The 20,584-nt window shown below is 33.8% G+C and overlaps 1 pseudogene; it reads left to right on the forward strand.

The window, feature by feature from the left end:
* The first annotated feature begins 10,959 nt into the window (after nucleotides 1-10,959).
* The window catches only part of LOC149530861 (2-succinylbenzoate--CoA ligase, chloroplastic/peroxisomal-like), a 122,492-nt pseudogene continuing 112,867 nt past the window's right edge, over nucleotides 10,960-20,584 (forward strand).

A 20,584-nucleotide genomic window follows, 5' to 3' on the forward strand; every position in this document is an offset into this window, starting at 1 on the left:
AATTTGTAACCTTAACTGGTTAACTTTATTACTATAGTAGTGAAGATTTGTGGGTGTCATCTCCACCCCAATTTTACCTTCGCCTTGGAGGTTTTTTGATAACAAATATTGTGTTATGTGTTATTACTTTCATGCATGTGATTGAATTGATTTACATGTTACAACAAGTATACATTTATAGATTTGTGTGCATAAGTTATTATTGGATGTGGAAGAATCTATGAAAATGTATAAATTCTTATATATTTTGATTCAACCCCCCCCCCCCCCCCCCCCCCCCACCCTCAATATCTAGTCTACTCCTCCATAAATCAACAAATACAATCTGACAAGCACACAAAAAAATCTCTTTTATTAAAGAAGAATTTGCAAGGTTCTCAAACCCTACCACAAATTTGCCAACAAAATTTCCAAGATAGCACAAGCCCAAAAATATGCAATCCAAAATCCCCATAATCTTTTAAGAAATTCTCTAACTTTTCTCCCCCTAATTGCTCTTCTAAAACTTTTCTTTCGATTTCTCAAGTTTCTCCTCCAAACCTCTATGTGGATAAATGAATAAAAGTTCTCTTATATAGGTCTCCCACCCAAGTTGGGTTTTCGTGTTTCTAAAACCATCTCTCAATTAATTAATTAGAAGTTTTCTCCTCACATGGTATTTTCTTCTAAAATATTACTTTATTCTATAATTTCCACTTGTTTTAGTTTAGCAAGATACTTTTAGAGAGATAATACTATTATTATTTTAAATAATATTAAAATCTCATTATTTAAGAAAATAACTTCTAAATTAATAAATATTAAATCAAATAATTAATTCATGCCAAATTTAACTTTAGCAATTTTAATTGTTATTAACTCCAAGATTGGACCTTGAAGTGAGTCTTTTAATTTTAACTCTTTAGTATTTATAATTATCTTTTTAGTTTATTTTATTTTCTATTTTATAAATTAGACTTTTATATTAAATCTTTAAATTAAATTAAATCATATATTTAATTAATTTCTCAATTAATTAAATATCACTATACTTTAATATTTCCTTTTTAATCAATTAATATTTAATATTATATGATCAATTCAAACATCATAATTAAATCATTTATCAAGCAAATCACATAATCAAACCCGAATAGAAGTAACGTAAGAAAAAACTGACCAAAGTCAAAATCAAAAAACACTCACAAATATAAAGAACTTAAAAGTTTAAAAAGGGTGGTCAGTCAGATAAATGTCCTTCTCAAGACAACTAATTAGGCTTTGGTTAGGATTGGACCTAAACATTATCTCTCCATTATTACCATTGAGTTATTGCAATAGGGCACACTCATCCTAGCAATTCAGGGAAGTCAATGCCTAGTACCTACGATCTACATAAAGTACAAGCATGTACATGTACCTATATATCTAATCTAAATGGACAATGGCAGGGAGTGGTACATCATGTAGATCCCAACCCATAGGTGACTACAACTCCCTACCTCAACCACATCAGGTACCTTAAACAAAATGTAAAACAGACGCACACACCATACACATGCAAGTATGGGCTGAGTATAATTAATAAAGCATGACTTTATATATCATCAAATCCTAATATATGCAACTCATCATTATGAAGATATGGTAAATATCATTCAAAGACACATCATATGGAATCATTATGAAAATAGTTGCATTCACTTATTAAGAGAAAATAAAGCATCATCTTTGCAAGTAAGTAACCATTGTTATGTGATATAATAAATTATTCTACATGGACAAAGTTTTGTATTTCTGATGTAGGGTGCTCCCCTTAATACCATAAACTCATAATAGAAACAAAGAAACAATAGAAAATGTGAGAACAAAATATGGACTTCTTATTTGTGCTGCAAATACAAAATTACAAAATTCATAAGTACAATATGCTAACCCACATGGGCACCTTCAGTACAATAATTTGCAAGACAAGTTGCGAACTATCACCCAAAGTTGTCCTAGACAATGTTTGGGCCCTTCTTAAATAGGAAGTTTTATGCCATTTAAAAAGGTTCTAGATGCTCAAACTTAATACCTAGGGCCGACAGACCCTAACACAACATATAGAGTTGGCCAAATGCATCTTTGACAATTATTTTAAAAATTTTGGGTAGCCCAACTTCAGAAGGTCATATCTCATGAACCGCTGCTCTGATTGGCTATTATAATGACTTTTTGGAAATGCCAACTTCTGATCTATAGGCTTAGTACTGCACTAGCACTGTTCCATTGAGTTTTTTAACCTCATCTGAGCACTCTAAGGCCTCCAACAGTGAGCCTGGAGATTTTTCTACAAATTTTTATACCACAAATTTGCAATAACTTCTCTGATACTTAAGCTAGAGAAATGAGATTTTTATGATAGGCTTATATCTCTAAAATGAACCTTCCTATATAAAATGAGAGCATTATAAGCTCATATGTCAAACTTACTAAAAATAGTGAGTTCCTATGAATAGTGACCACCCCATCTACTAGTCCTTATATTATTGGGTGATGCAAGATTTCCCTTGCACCCATGATGCTCCTACATCAGACACCCGGGGTAGTTTGAGAAGTGACCCCATCATGTCTCAGGTGTTTAGAGAGAAACAAAGATAGTTAACCTCCTCTTTTGCTAGCCATGATGAATCATCAATTGGTCTTCCTTTCCATTTCACTAGATATTCCTTGTAAGTTTTGTTTCTAGTACTTTTTCCAACATGACTGTCTAGTATCTCCTTAATCTTTTTTGTAACCGAACTAGTTGTTGGAATGCTCCACTACACTTCTACAACTTCATCTCCATCACCTCCTTCATAATACTCTGTCAAATCTAAAATACTAAATATTGGTGAGATGTTCAATTCTTCAAGCAACTCCACTTCATACACATTGCCAGAATCATGCCTTTTCACTATCTTGCACAGTTGTTATATGTACCCATCAGAAAATGCTCCTTTCTCAAATGAACCATGACTTCATCTGCAATCTAAAATTTCTTATATCTCCTTTTCACATCTGCCTTAGCCTTATACTAGGTATTCATCTTTATGATGTGGTTCCTCACCTCCTCATGGATGTTCTTCAAATGTTTAGCAAAATATTTTTCTTTAGCACTACTTATCTCACCTTTATCCAACTGCCTCAATTCAAAAGCATTTATGGGACTACTCCAATATACAATCTATAATGGTGATTTACCAGTACTCCTATTGACATAATTATTATATGAAAATTTTGCCTATGCTAAAATTATATCTCATCCTTTTGATTTATCCCCAATGAAGCATCTTAGCAAGTTTCCTAAACTACGATTCATAGCTTCTATTTATCCATCAGTCTATGGATGATATGATGAACTAAACTTCAAATTTTTCTTCAACTTCTTCCACAATGTATGCCAAAAATACCCAACAAATTTGGTATCTTTATTTGAAACTATACTCTTTAGTTGACCATGTAATCTCACCACTTTTCTAAAAAAAAACTCTGCTACATGAACAACATCACTAGTCTTCTTACAAGGAAGAAAATGTGCCATCTTTGAAAACTTGTCAACTAACACAAAAATAGAATCATGCCTATCTTGTGTCCTTGATAATCTAAGAACAAAATCCATGTTGGCATCCTCCCACGGCTTCTCTGGAACAAGTCATGGCTAATATAACCTGGTATTCTACTTCACTCCTTTCACCATCTGACATACTCAACAACTTTGTACAAACTTTGTCACATCTTGTTGTAACTGTGGCCAGTAATAATTTCCATCAACCAAAGCTATAGTTTTATCTTTGCCAAAATGTCCAACCAATCCCCCATTATGCTTCTCCTTAATGAGATTCTCTCTCATTGAATTTCTAAGAATGCACAACTAGCCTCCTTTGAACAACATATTATCTTGGATCATGAAATCCAACCACTTTGTTCTGTCAAGTGTAATAGGTTATGTACAAGCCTTCCACACTTCACCGAAATTAGGACCATTTGGATACAAAGTACTGAGTTCCTTGAACCCAACCACCTCTATCTACATTTCTATCTATAAAAGTTGTCTTCTACTAAGAGCATCTACAACTTTGTTAGACTTCCTACTCCTATGTTTCAAAACAAATGTATAACTCTACAAAAACTCAACCCACTTTAAATGCCTTTGCTTCAATTTTCACTAACTATTAAAATTATGCAAAGCTTGTTGATCAGTATACAAAACAAACTCCTTAGGAAGAAGATAGTCTCTCCACTTCTTCAATGCTTGAACTATAGCATAAAATTCTTGATTATAAATAGAAAATTTTCTTTTTACATCATTCAACTTATCACTAAAATAAGTAACAAGTCTACCTTCTTGGCTCATCCTATTTCAATACCACTAGCATCACAATCTACTTGAAACACCTTGTTAAAATTAGGAAGTGCTAAACAAGGTTGCTTAGTAACTTTTTGTTACAATAAATTAAAACTCTTATCCACTCCTATAGTCCACTTAAACTCTTTCCTATCTCCTCTCATTGTTTCAATCAACAATCCACAAATACTGCTAAAACTTCTCATGAAATTTCTATGAAATGTAGTCAATCCATGAAAATATCTTACCTCTGTCACATTCCTTGGAGTAGGCCATTTGAGGATATCCTTCACTTTCTCTAGGTCCATTTTCAAACCTTCTGCTAAGACTTCAAATCTCAAGTACACCAACTCCTTTACAAAAGTGCACTTCTTCAGGTTTATCAACAACTTTTCTTCACTCAACTTATCAAACACCTTGTGAATATGAATCAAATGCTCCTCCAATGTCTTACTAAAGATCAAAATATCATCTAGGTAAATAATGACAAACTTACCTAGAAACTCCTTCAGTACCTCATGAAAGTGCTCAATGCATTAGTTAGCCCAAAATACATGACTAACTACTCATACAGTCCTTCCCTTATCTTGAAAGTATTCTTCCACTCATCTCCTTCTCTAATATGAATCTGATGGTACCCACTCTTCAGATCTATCTTTGTGAATTACTCAGCTCCGCTCAAACAGTGCATAATATCATCCATCCTTGGTAAAGGAAACCTATATTTGATGGTCATCTTGTTGATAGCATGAGAATCTATGCACATTCTCCATTCTTCTTTGGCACTAACACTATTGGTACAACACATAGACTCAGATTCTCTCAAATCAACCCCTTCTGCAACAACTCATGAACTTTACCTATTCAATTCTTCACTTTCTACTGGTGTCATTCTATGCACTGCCTTGTTTGGAAAACTGGCTTCTAGAACCAAATCCATCTAGTGACTGATTTTCCTCACTAGGGGCAATCCTTCGAGTACATTATCTAATAGAATATCAAAAAACTTTCACAACATATCTGCAATTTCTGTAGGTACCTCCTCTACTTCTTCTTTACTATCTTTAGGAATTATAGAAAAACACATATTCTCGTGCTTCATACCTTTAAGAAACTCTTTTCCATCAACAAAACATATTCTAGTAGCACTATATACCTTTTCTTCTTTATCCTTCAATGGCTTCAACTTATATTTCATTTCATCCTTAGTTAGAGTGTAGGAATTTGCTCGCCCATCATGTACAGCATGCCTATCAAACTTCCATGGCCTACCCAACAACATATGACATATGTCAATAGGTATGATATCACATAGTACCTCATCCTAGTAGCTTCCAATCTTGAACTTCACTAACCACTACTCATTAACCATGACCTTGTGGTCCTCTTGCACCAAAGAAATATGGTATGCAGGCCAGTTTTTCTGCCTCTTCAGCTTCAACTTGGTGACCATAATTTGGACACTATATTTTCAATACATCCACTATCAATTATCACATCACAACACTTATCCTCACATCTACACCTTTTTTGAGACAAGCTCCTTCTTTTCTTAGGTTCATTCTCACCACTTAGTAGGACTCTTTGGTTAACTAGTACTTCTCCTCTTTTAGCATCTTTAGAATGTGAGGATTTGGCATCTTCATCAACATGTGCAACTCTAGCCTGGTCTTTTGTTCCTTGATCTATCCTTCCTTGGCACTAGCTACATTCAAATGCTCTATGCCCTTCTTCTCCACAGTGAAAATATTTCCCACAGAAGCCTCCTCTTCCAGATCCTTGTCCTCTGCCTCTTCCTTTCTGATCTCTATTATTTTGATCATGGAAATGATTGGAATTGTTTCTCCTCTAGTTCAACTGCTACTTCCAACTTCATCCTTATTCCTTTGATCATCATTATGACCACCATAGGATCATCCACCAAATCTTCCACCACGACCTCTTCCACTATTCTTATTGTTAAACCTCTTGTTTGGTTTCTCCTCAACTCTTAGGGAAAAATCATATGCCTCCTCAATAGTATTCATTTGAACTAGACTCAGCTTGTCCTAAATGCTAGGCCTTAACCCATTAATATAATAGGTGACTTTCTCCTTGTTAGCTTGTACATGGCTAGTTCTAATGAGAACTCAATAGAACTCTTCGGTATACTCTTGAATAGATTTTTCCACTTGCTTCAACCCTTGCATCTTCTTCAAAAGATCAAGCTCATAATCCATGGGAATGAATTGTCACTTCAGTTAATCCTTCATTTGATCTCATCTGGTGATTTTGTCCTTTCCCTTTCTATTTCACTCCAATTGAACCTTCTACCACTAGATCTTTGCATGTCCTTCAGTTTTGCCTTCACAAACTTGACCCTATTAGGATCATCAATATCTTCATACTCAAAATACTCCTCCAATTCATTGATCTAATCAATCAGATCCTCTGGGTTAAGACTTCCCAAAAATGTGGGAACCTCAAACTTAGGTCTTATTCCAATCTTGAAGATGGTCCTAAAAAGCCTCTCTTCCTCTAGATTTAGAACTGCCTCTGCTTCGGCATTTTTTTCTACTTTTTCCTCATCCTCACTTTCATCTCTTATAGGAAGATTTATTCCTCTTCACATTTTTTCTTCCAATGCTTGAATTTTCCTTTGGAGGGCTTAGAAACCCTTAGGTGTAATACCTACAGCTCTTCTACCATACTCTCTTCTTGGAGGCATTTTTGCACTTCCACTGAAACCCTAGTGCAAACTACCTCACAATCAATGATTTGTCTACACACTTATCCCATACCATGGTCCTAGTACAAACTACCTCACAATTGACGATCTATCCACACACTCAAGAGCTCTAGCTCTGATACCACTTAATGCAGGGTGCTCCCCTTAATACCATCAACTCATAACAGAAACAAAGGAACAACAACAAATGGAAAATCAAAATTTGGACTTCTTATTTGTACCACAATGTAGAATTATAGAATTCATAAGTACAATATGCTAACCCACATGGGTGCCTTTAGTACAATAATTTGCAAGACAGTCTGCAAACTATCACCCAAAGTTGTCCTAGACAATGTTTAGGCCTTTCTTAAATAGGTAGTTTTATGCCACCTGGGAAGGTTCTAGATGCTCAAACTTAATATCTAGGGCCGACAGACCCTAACAAAACATATAGAGTTAGCCAAATACATCTTTGACAATTATTTTAGAAATTTTGGGTTACCCAACTTTGGAAGGCCATATCTCACGAAACACTACTCCGATTGGCTATTATAACCACTTTTCTAAAATGCCAACTCATGATCTAGAGACTCAAAACTCACTCTTTTGTTGAGTTTTTAGACCTCATCCGAGCACTCTAAGGCCTCCAACAGTGAGCCTGAAGATTTTTTTGCAAATTTTTTCACCGAAAATCTGCAATAATTTCTCTGATACTTAAGTTACAGCAATGAGATTTTTATGGTAGTTTTATATCTCTAAAATGAACCTTCTTATAGAATATGAGAACATTCTAACCTCATATGAAAAACTTACTAAAAATAGCAAGTTTGTCTAAATAGTAACCACCCTGTCTACTAGTCCTTGTTAAAATAGAAAAGATTGAAAATAAAATATTTTTGGGTGATGCAAGATTGCCCTTACACCCAAGATACTCTTGCATCAATTTCAAATATCAGTTAAGGGCTAACATGTCCATAGGAGAGTTAGAAAGATATTTAACGAAAAATTCAAAAATGATAATAATGAAGGGGTATTACACTTAATTAAAATCATAGATCTCAGATTCCTTGAATTTAGTCACTCAAAAAACAAACTACCTTCTTGAACTTTGTACTACAATTGAGATTTTTAAATTTTCTCTATTTGATCTCCTTTAAATAATTCTAGCCATGGATCTCATAGCTTACTTCATCCTTATCTTTTAGACTTCTCAAACATTCTTAATTTTCACCAAATGTTGGCCTTCAAAATGAATCTTTTACAAACTTGTTTTTTATGTTCATGCTCGGTGAACACTACAACTTTCTTGGTCAATACATAACTTGAGTAACACTAGAATTTCTCAGTTAACACCATACTTCAACACTTCTTCCCCATATGCTTTGTGACAACTATGGTAACTCAATTAATATTGTATTCCCTCATTCACCATGCAGTTCAGTCGATGTAAATTGAACATGCACCTTTCTTAAGATCATGTAAAGAAATCAAACCTACATCATACTATCATAATCTAACTCAATCAAGTGCCCATTGAATACCATACACTTATATCATCATACATTCTTCAAATTATCTTCATCAATCAACTAATATGGCACTCTAAATTAGCATAATGTCTAGCCAACTAAGGCTTGACATCAATGATAATATAATAACTAATATGACCCTTACATATACAATAATCAGCAATATTAGTTGGGGCTAACAATCTTCCCCTTTGGCATTGATTAAAACACATAAGCATAAGATTTTACATTATAGAACATTAGATCATAAGACAATCAAATGTATGTATTGACAACAATACAACTCTTTATCTCTTTGACTTTGTTCAGGTTTTCTACAATAGATTCAACGTTTCCAACTTGGTATCCACTTTGACAAATTCAGCCCCTTTGGGTTTACTTTACTTTCTATTTAGCAACATCACTTCATATCAACTTCTCTCCACACAGATTCTCTCCCTAAAATCACCTTCTCTCCCCAATTGATTCTCTCACTTATTGGTTATCTCCCCATTTCCTCATGTTATATGGGGTCTTTGAAAAGAAAGAAAAAATAGGATATTTTGAGATTTCCCCCTCCCCCCTAGGAGTGGTGTTTTCTAAGGTTTTAAGTGTCATAATGGAAAATACCAAATTAGAAAAGGTGTCATGCTCAAGGTGGCAAGAGATCCTCCATGAGAAACAAAAAGGGAAAGATCCTACTATGGGAAGAACTAAGTGTAGGTGGACCCTCCCCCCTATAGGGTGGAGCAAAGAAAATTTTGATGGGGCAATTAAGGGAAATCCTAGGTTGGCTAGGTGTGGGGGAGTGATTAGAGATTATTTTGGTCATGGCTGGGAAAGAGTGGCACTTCCTTTGGGTGTTCAAACTAACCATGTTGTTGAAGCCATGGCTACCCTTCACACCATTAAACTGGCTAAAGAGAGGGGTATTTCCAAACTCTAGCTAGAGGGAGATTCATTCAACATTGTGAAATGTTTTAAAGGCCAAATTATTCCCTTTTGGATCATAGACAATATAATAAAATTAAATATTTATATTCTCAATACTTTTGAGGACTACTTTATTGGCCATACTTACTAAGAAGCCAATGGGGTTGCTGATGTTATGGCTGACTTGGTTGTGACATATCAAAGATTACAAAAATGGAATAAAAACCTACATGATCTATTCATCTCAAGAATCAATTATGACGCGATAGAAGGAGATGAAGGGGTCATCATTAAAGATAGTGATGTATGCTAAGAAGTATATTATTTTTATTATGAGGTATGGGAGATCTAGTGGTGGTACTCATCATTACTATGCTATTATATCACATAGATTCTAGATTTTTTTTGATTGTATCTGTTGCATTTCCATTCACTTCTTGCATTAGATCTACAAACACTATGAAGAGAATGGGAGGCCAAAGAAGATGTTGAGATCTAGCTAGTTGTGACAAATGGAGGAAGAGAACATGAATAGGGGAAGTGTTGAGAAAAGGGGGCATTGCTACCTTCCTAGAGAAATTGCATGAGGGAAATTCCCAATTTATCCAGTTGTTCCTATAGAATTGGAATGAGGGTTCCTTGACTATGAATGTAAGGAAGTACTCTATCATGGAGGAGTATATCTCTAAGATCACAAGCATCTTGGTTGTTGACAAGAAGTTTTACAGAGATAAGAAGATCTCTGACTCTACAACAGACACCTTCTCAAAGACACCCAAGGAGAAGAAGAAATTAGTGGAGAAAAAAAGTATCACCTACTTTCAGCCCAAGTCCCTAAAGAAATTCTAGTGGTTTATTCTTAGGGCTATTGTCTACTACATTACCCTTGATGGTAGGTTCTCTAGTGTTTATATGTATCATTCTATCATGTTAAATCACTTTGGGTACAATGTGAAGATTTTTTTGGAAAAAAAATTGTACTCCTTGTTGAAAAATAGCATCAATGGGGTTAGAAATTAGAGTATAACTAATCCCTGTCTTCACAATGGTATAACTAATCCCTGTCTTCACAATGGCCTCGTGCTCCTTATTTATGAGGACATCAAAGCTAACATTGTAGGGAATTTCATTGAGAGCAAGCTTGATGAGGGTAAAGTTGGTGATTTTGATGAGCATAAAGAATCCTCAAATGAGGAGGACAGTGATGGCCTCAACACCGATGAGGACCCTAAACAGAGCAAGAGTAGGAAGAAAAAATCCAAAGGGAAATCTTTTAGAGCTCAGCTACAAAAATTAGTTTACCAAAGTTCCTTTGGGAAAACCCATTGAGTCTAAAGATGAACTTATTACTAAAGGATGAAATTGACATGCATATGGAGGATCTAGACACTATTGGGAAGACAAGCTCGGCTAAGAGGCAGAGGAAGAAAGAAAAGCCCAAGAAGCCCTAGAAGAAGAAAATGAAGGAGTTGTCATCTGAGGATGAAGAGGAGGAAGTAGAGGAGATGGAAATAGAAGGGGAGGATGATGCTGTGAGAAATACCCCCAAAGAAAAGAAGAAGAGGCCATTTCAAGAGGAGACTGTGAGATTTGTGGAGAACAAGGAGCACAAACCTATCAACAATTTGGACCTGGGAGACTAGCAGGGGTATGAGAGTTCCATCAATCCTATGGAAGATCTAATGAAAAATAAAATAGAGATGGTTACTGCCTCTGCTAAAGGGAGCATGGCAACATGGAAAAATATGAACATGGATAACATTCACCTAGGGATAGCCAGAGCAACTGTCAACCTACAAATTCATGAGGATCTTAAAGGGAAGGTGGAACTCCAAAAGCTCATCAACCCCACAATGTTGATCATGAGTGACTTCATCAAGAAAGATAACATAAATGTTCTCAACAATGCTAAGAATAACATGATGGACATCTTTAGGTCTATTAAATGACTATGCCATCATATTGTTAAGATAAAGGAAAGAATGAGCCTATTGGAAGGAAAGAAGGTTATTGAAGAGGGGGAGAGTATTGAATCCAACCATTATGTGGACCTTGTGGCCTTGTATGTCTTGTAAGATAAAATTTTGGATCTTACCAATAAAGTGCATGCCACTCAAGCTACTCTGTGGGGCATAGCTAACTAGAGCTACTATATCCTCAAGGCCTCCAATGAAAACCTCAAGGCTCTAATTAAAAGACTAGAAGACATTGGAATAAAAAAGGTGATAATTATTGTAAATGAAGGTAGTGCTAGAGCTGAGATGAAAGGCTTGGGGAGAAAGACCAAAACTAGCAAGAAGAAGAAAGTCTCAGAGTATAACAATGAGCTCACTAAGATCAAAGAGGTTTTTGGAAAGATGGACACTCTAGAGATGGAGGTTGCAAACCTCCTTGTGAATATGGATTAATGTTTTCCTAGTTTGGTTTATCTATTTTGTATTGTTTTAGGCTATCCTTTTATTGATGGCCTTTCTTGCTAGACTTTTTGGTCATTGTCCTTTTTATGCTCTATTTTCTATTAGCCTGGTCTTTTGATGTTTTTATCTCTTGCATTGTAAAGGGTTTTAGGGGCCCTTTAAAACACATTTTATTTGTCAAAATAATGCCAAAGGTAGCTATAATTTCCAATTTTATAAAACATTATACTAATACCTTGTACCTTGCATTTAAATATTGCATTCACTTTTCACAACTTTAGGAAATAGTTCATAAAGAGTGAACTCTTGCATCAACTCCAAAAAGATATATATGTTCATCTATGAATTGATGAAATGTGAATCCTTTATTAGTGAATCTTGGATAGGGGAAGAACCTCTAGCTTACCTCTTACATACTCAAAAGCATCCTTAGGTAGTGACTTTGTGAATTTGTCTGCAATTTTCTCCTTGGACTTCACATATTCTAGTTTTACTTGCTTCACTTGTACGTGCTCCCTCAGATAATGATACTTGATGATATATGCTTGGTTTTTTCATGCATCATAGGATATTTGGATATATTTATCGCACTTGTTTTATCACAATAGATAGTGACAGTATCAGTAACTTCTTCTTGCATTCCTTCCAATAATTGCTTAATCCAAAAAATAGTTGAAAAATTAATCATAGAAGCAACATACCTAGCTTTAGATGTAGATTGTGATATGAAACTTTTTTTCTTTCTCAACCATGTGATCAATATTTCTCCTAAAAAGAAAGCTCCACCACTAGCACTTTTTTTTTCATCAACATTTCCAACCCAATCAACATAAGTGTAAACTTTAAGCTCAAAATTGCCATTTTTTTTTACCTCAATCCATACTTTTTTTTCCCTTTCAGGTATCTAAATATATTTTTGACAACATTAATATGTGTTTCCTTTGGATTAAAGGAAAACATTGCAATAATACCAATTACATTTGCAATATCAGGTCTACTATGCACAACATATTGTAGTTTCCCAACCATTGATCTATATTGTGTCGCATTCACTTCAGTAGTAGTATCCACCTTAGATAATTTTTATCTAGTCACCATAGGTGTACCAACTAGCCTTGACTCATCCATGTCAATTGTATTCAAAACCTCTTTAATATACTTTGATTTTGTCACATATATGCCTCCTTATGTTTGATGAACTTACAAACCAATGAAAAACTTGATCTCACCAAACATAGAAATCTCAAACTCTTTACACATTTGATTACAAAATTATTTTCACAACAAATTATTCCCATAAAAAATTATATCATGCACAAATATTTCAGCAATAAATACCTTTTTGTAGCTTCACTCTTCAAGTACAGGTTACTATTCTTATTGGTTTTGACAAATCCAATATTTGTCAAATATGAATGTAGCCTTTTATACCATATTCTTTGTGTTTTCTTCAATCCATGGATTTCTTTGTTTGACTTGCATACCAGATGCTTCTAATTTGGCTCTACAAACCTCTAGTTGTTCAATGTATACCTCTTCTTCTAGTAATCTATTTTAAAATGTAGACTTAACATCCTTTTGATATACCTTGAATTTCTTGTAGGTTGCATATGCCAATAGAGTTCTAACTCCTTCCAGGCTAGCTACAAGTGCAAAGGTCTCACCATAATCAATTTCTTCTTCTTGGGCATAACCTTTACAAACTAGTCTGGCCTTGTTCCTTACAACTTCTCCATTCTCATTTAGATTGTTCCTAAAAAATCACTTTGTTCTAATTTCATTCATTTCAATAGGTCTCAGCATCAATTTCCATCTATTTCTCTTCTTAATCTAATTTATTTCTCCATTCATAGCATTGATCAAATCTTTATTATCTAGTGTCAATTTTATGGTTATTATCTCAAACTTAGAAATCAAACAAGTATTATCCTTCAACTTACTTTTAGTAATGACTCCATCACTCTTATCTCCAATGATTTGTTCAGGTGAATGGTTCTTTCTCACATATTTTTCTAGGATAGGTTCTAATTTTTATCTCTAGCATTATCATTTCTCAGTTAGAGCTCAACATTCTACTCAAGTTGTTCAATCTGTGACTTGAGTAATGCAATCTAATGCTTGATATCTTTCTCCTATTTCTCAAGGGTAGTATCAGGTGCATCTTCATTTACATACATAAAAAAAAATTACAATTCTTGGGTTCCTTCTTGCTTTTTCATCATTCTTATCTACAAATTTGTCAATTCTCACATTTTCTCTTTCAATCATAGCTTTAGTGGCATTATTCAAACACTTATAAGCCTTACTCTGACTAGAGTAACCTAGGAATATGCCTTCATCACCTTTAGAATCAAATTTTCCATTCCTTACGTCCTAATGGATAGAAAACCTACTTCCATATATTTTAAAATAACTTGCATTCAGTGTATGACCATACTAGAGTTCATATGGCATCTTGCTTGTTCCTTTCTTTAACTAAATTCATTAAGAGTATATATTGTAGTGCTTATGGCTTCTCTCCAGAACATTTGTGAAATAATTTTTTCAATTAGTAGTGTCCTATCACAATCAACAATAGATTTATTTCTCTGTTCAACAATCACATTCTATTCTGGAGTCCTTGGTTCAGATAAATGTCTTTTAATTCCATTCTCAATACAAAAGTTAGTGAATTCATCAGAAATAAACTCACCACCTCTACTAGATCTCAAGAATTTTAGTTGTTTACTAGTTTCTTTTTCAACTCTAGCGAGATGACATAATTTGCACATAGAATTCTTAGGTTTATGTAGATTTAGTAAGCCTCTCACTTTCTTCTTTCTACTAACTTTGACCATATTTTCAAATTTTACATGATATAGTGTTTTGTGCCACAACCATACATCTTCAAATTTTTCAAATACACATGTATGAACTCTAGGATCTAGGTAAAAATACTTACCTCTTGTTTTCTCTCCAATGCCAATTAGATTTCCATTGTCATCATAGATCTTTACTTTTATGTTTTAAACTCCTACTTGTGACCTATATTATTTAACAGAGCAACACTCAACAAATTATACTTTAGTGCTTGAACCCTATATGCATCATCACATCTAATTTTATCATTTAGCATCAAAATACCTCTACCTTTCCGAGGATATGGAACATCATTTCCAATTTTAACAGTTTCACCATCATTATCCTCAAGTTTATCAAACTTACTTATATCTCCAGTCATGTGATGTGAGCATCCACTATCAATAATCCATGTGTCACTCTTAATAACATAAGAAATAAGGGCTTTTTGTTCCTCATACCTTTCCTCATTTGGATTTTCTTTAACAACAACATAAACCACTTTTACTCCTTTTTCATCTTCTACGTCTAGCTCAATCTATTCTTCCTTAGCAATATAACATGACTTCTTCCATTTGTCTTTTTAGTCCTTGTTCTTTCTATATGTGTGCTCCTTCTTGTAATTTTTATCACTCTTGTTCTTAATAGGACATCTAGCAATAAAATGACCAACTTCATTGCATTGAACACATATCAAGGACAGTGTACTTTTTAATTTCCCTTTACCTCTAGATAGTCTCCTTGAAAATAATGCTTTAGTCTCATTCAATTCTTCATTTAGTTATGAATCACTTTCATCTTTACTATTCTTTTCTTTTTTTGAACTTCCAATGGTTAGTGATGAATTGAATGCATTTTCAATCTTAGGCACACTATTATCATAATTACTTAACTCAAATGCAATCAAATAACTAACTAAGCCATTAAGATTTAGATCATCACTATGCATAGCTCTAAATTCTTAAATTGTTCATACTCTTATATCATAGGCAGGTAAAAGTGTTTTGAGAACCTTACTTACAGCTTCTTCATTACTAATGGTGCCTCTAGCAACTTTGATAGCACATACAACTTCCTTGATCTAGTTAACATACTGCACAATGTTTTCTCCACCTTTCATTCTTGTCTCATCATATGTGCCTCTTAAGATTTCTAATGTAGCTCTCAAGATATTCTTAAATTCTCCATGTACAAGTGTTAGCTTGTCCCACATTTCTGTAGCAGTAGCATAGTTTTTCACATTGTCAAACTTAGCATCATTTAATGCAAAAGTAATCTCAATCATGAGATTGTTGTGTTCCTTTTTACTGGTTCATCTCATCAACTTTCATAGGTCCATTGGGAGGATTGTACTAGTTGTCCAAATAGAATGGTGCATCATCTCCAATCACACATAGATAAAGACCCAATCTTCTTTCCCATGAGGAGAAATTATCCTTGTTCAACTTTGGTAAATCTCTCTTATACATCTTCAAATCTTTAGCTCAAGCTCCTTCAAACTTATCCCTTCAATCATTTAACTCTTATACCAATTGTTAGATAACTGAGAAAGGGGTCAATTAAATATAACTAGTTATCCTATAGTCCTTAAAATAATTATGTTCCAACTTCAACTTCATAAGTGTTCAAATAAATAACTCAATAAACACATCAAACATCATAATCCCAACTTGTAAAAACTTTGCTTTAAAGTGTTATCTCATTGTTTCCTAATATACCAAGTATCAGAGCAATTACTTAGCTTATATCAAGTTGTATCATTAAATAGTTGACATAAAATAAACTTCACAACACAATAAGAAATCACACATTTGACACAAGTATTTAACATGAAAACCCTGTAAAGAGCAATATCACCTCAGAACCAACAACTCAAATAATTTCACTCTTCTAAAGTGAGTTATCTTAGGAGCCAACCTTGTTGAAGGTTACATGAAAATTTTTAGTGTGACCTTGTTAGAGGGTTTTCACTAAAGATCATCTAGACCTTATCGCTCCTTAACATTTCTAAAGAGTGGCCTACTCTAAAGGACTTACAAACATTACTATTGAATGTTACCATATAGGATTTCAAAGACTTGTTAGGTCCACTAAGTTAAGAAATTTTTTTGCTATGGTGGTAAGAAAGTAACAGTCAAGTGATCTATTAGGTTTTAGCACTACCTTGCTTGTTCAGATCTCACTTTTCTCTATCTCTCCCTTCTTATCTCTTTCTAGCTGATTTTCACACTTACACTTTCACTTAGCACTTCCTCTACTTGATCTTCATAATACTACTATGCTCAATTCATCTTCTCTCTTCTTTATCCACTTCAATTTTGATCTAAATTATGAATTCAGGTTACAATACTTGGTGTAGAATTTGCAATATTGTGACTAAATTGAAAATAGTTAAAATACAATAGTAGATGTTTTGCAAGCCAAAAAGCGATCCATTCATTTTGAAAACTAAAGTTTATACAAGTTTGATGTATCCCAAGGGTCACCATTATCCCTTGGATATGAAACCAAAAGTCCACAAGCTAATTAATTACAAAATAAACTCTAACAACTATAAAAACTATATCAAAATTTATGTCTACTTGTAGAAGTTGTAACTTTCTACTCGTAGCTTGAAATCACGAATCGTTAAAATTTATGGAAAGATCTCCTATAGTTATACATTTATTGTCCAAAATCTTAAGCATAGTGCTATGACTTCTTGGCCCTGTTGAAGCTCAAAAATGCCTCAGAGACCCCTGAAAATGAAAAATATTAGAACATAGAAAATATCAAAAAAATGGATTTTGATATTTTCCCATTTTTTCTTATGCCAACATCCTCTGCATCTTCCTGGACCCTGTTTTGATCATTCCTTCCTCCTTGAGAGGAAATAGGCCCCACTTCATCACACTTTACATTAAATGTGGAAGATGAAGCTAGATTTGTTCACATGTAAGTCATTTTCCCTATTGAACAAATTGTCCTACTTTTACCACATTGTACAAATAGATTGTCTGGTTCCTCAAATTCTTCATGACAATTTTCACAATTTGATCACTTTGAAGTGGATTGACAACTTTTGGATTTAGCTCTATATGACAGATTTCTTCAATATCATCTGCAATATCTAGTAAAGGAGGGAAATTTGGCTTCAATGATTCTACATTGAAGACTAGGTGAATACCTAAAAATGGAGACAACTTGATTTTTCAAATGCATTTTCACCAACTTCCATTATAATCTTATGTGGAGCATAGTGAAGAGGATGAAGCTTCCTATAAGGTTCTTGTAGGCTTTCCTTCTGGAAATGCAACAATACCTTATCCCCAACTTGAAAATTATGAGGATTTTGATGCTCATCATGCCTCTATTTATACTTCTTAGTGGTCTGCTCCAAAATTTCATTAACTTGTTGCTACAAATGATGAATTCTATCAATGAAATTCATTGCTTTGTCCTTCTCCTTATCAAAGCATGGTACTGATCCCAACCTCTGATAAGCTGACCGTGTACAATGGTATATACAAGAGTGAACAAGCTCTAATACCACTAATCTAAATTATGAATTTAGGTTACAATACTTGGTGTAGAACCTGTGGTATTGTGACTAAATTGGAAACACTTAAAATACAATAGTAGATGTTCTACAAGCCAAAAAGTGATCCATTCATTTCAAAAAATAGAGTTTATAAAAGTTTTATGGATCCCAACGATCACCACTATCCCTTGGATATGAAAATGAAAATTTCACAAGCTAATTAATTACAAAATAAACTCTAACAACTATAAAAACTATAAAAAAGCTATATTAAAATTTATGTCTACTTGTAGAAGTCATAGCTTTCTACTCATAGCTCGAAATCATGAACCGTCAGAATTTCTAAAAAGATTTTCTAGAGTTCTAAATTTATTGTCTAAAGTCTTAAGCATACTACAACAACTTCTTGGCCCTGTCAAAGCCTAGAGATGCCCCCAAAGACCTCCAAAAATTAAAAATATTAGAACATAGAAAATACCAAAAAATGGATTTCAATATTTTCCCATTTTTGCTTGTACCAACATCCTCTCCATCTTCCTAGATTGTATTTTGATAAACTTTGCATTAATAACATTAGCATAATTAGAAAATATCAGCAACAAGAAACATCTTGTTCATCCCTTCAAATAGCTAATGTTTGTATTTCTAGAATCTTCCAGATTTTATCACTTAATTACAATTGTAGATCTCATATTCTTTGAATTTAGTCACTCAAAAAATAGACTTCCTTCTTGAACTTTGTACTCTAATTAATATTGTTAAATATTCTCCATTAGATCTCCTTTGAACTATTCCATCTACTGATCTCATAACTAACTTTGTCCTTGTCATTTAGACTTCTCATACATTCTTAATTTTCACCAAATGTTAGCCTTCAAAATGAATCTTTTACAAACTCATTATTCATGTCCATGCTTGGTGAACACTACAATTTTCTTGATGAATACATGACTTGGTTAACACTAAATTTTTTTCTTCATATGCTCTGTAACAACTATAGTAGCTTAGTTAATATCGTATTCCTTCATTCACCATGTAGTTCAATTGGTGTAACTTGAACATACATCTTTCTTAAGATCATGTAAAGCAATCAAACCAACATTATAACATTAGAGTTTATGATGTGGGAGCATCCTAGGTGCAAGATCAATCTTGCATCACCCAAAAATAATTACTTTTAATTGTTTCAATAAGGGTTGTCTTAACGTAGAGTTGTTGTCTATGGAGGCTTGCTACTTAGTAAGTCATTCATATGAACTCAAAATGTTATAATTTCATTGGTGAAGGTTCATTTGAGTTATATAAATTTTTCAGTGGAGTTTCATGGCCAGATTATACGTATTTATAAAGTTATTGCATATTTTTGATGTGTAATTTTGGTATAAAAACTTTAGGCTCAGTTTTGAATGTCTTATAGGTCCCAAATGAGGTCTAAAAACTCAATGGATGGGTACTTGCACCAATCTAAGTAGGATCCTAGAGATTAGGTATTGGAAGATTACTTTGAATATGAAGATATTGAAGATTTGAATAGGGTCAAGTTTGTGGAGGCCAAACTAAAGGGTCATGCAAAGATCTAGTCGTAGGAGATCTAGTTAGATCAAAATAAAAGAAGAAAGGAAGAAAACACCAAATGGTATCAGATGGTAGCTAAAATGAAGTGATAGTTCATTCTCATGGATTAAGAGCTCTATATATTGAAGAAAATGCAAGGGTTTAAGCAAGTAGAAAAATCTCTTTAAGAGTACACCGAAGAGTTCTACCAAGTTCTCATTAGAACTAACCATGCAAAAGATGATAAGGAGAAAGTGGACCATTATCTTAATTGGTTAAGGAAAATCATTCAAGAGGAGTTGAATCTTGTTTGAGTGACCAATATTGAGAAGGAATACCATTTTTCCCTAAGAGTTGAGGAGAAGCTAAGCAAAAATTTTGATAACAAGAGTAGTGGTAGAGGTCGTGATAGAAGATCTGGTGCACGGTCTTATGGAGGCCAAAATGATGAACAAAAGAACAAGGATAAAGTTGGAAGTAGTAGTCAAAACTAGAGGGGAAATAATTTTGCTTATTTTCATGATCAAAACAATAAAGATAAGAGAGGAAGAGGTAAAGGACAAGGATCTGGAAGAGGAGGCTTCCATGGGAAATTGTTTTACTATGGAGAAGAAGGGCAATGGTCTTTTGAATGTTCCTAGTGCCAAGGAAGGATAGATCAAAGAATGAAAGGATAGGATAGAGTTTCATATGTTAATGAAGATGCTAGATCATCACATTATGAAAATGTTGAAAGTGGATAAGTCCTAATTAACA

Source organism: Cupressus sempervirens, chromosome 11 (genome assembly GCF_028749045.1).
Source record: "Cupressus sempervirens isolate cs-2001-9-10 chromosome 11, ASM2874904v1, whole genome shotgun sequence".
NCBI lineage: Eukaryota > Viridiplantae > Streptophyta > Pinopsida > Cupressales > Cupressaceae > Cupressus > Cupressus sempervirens.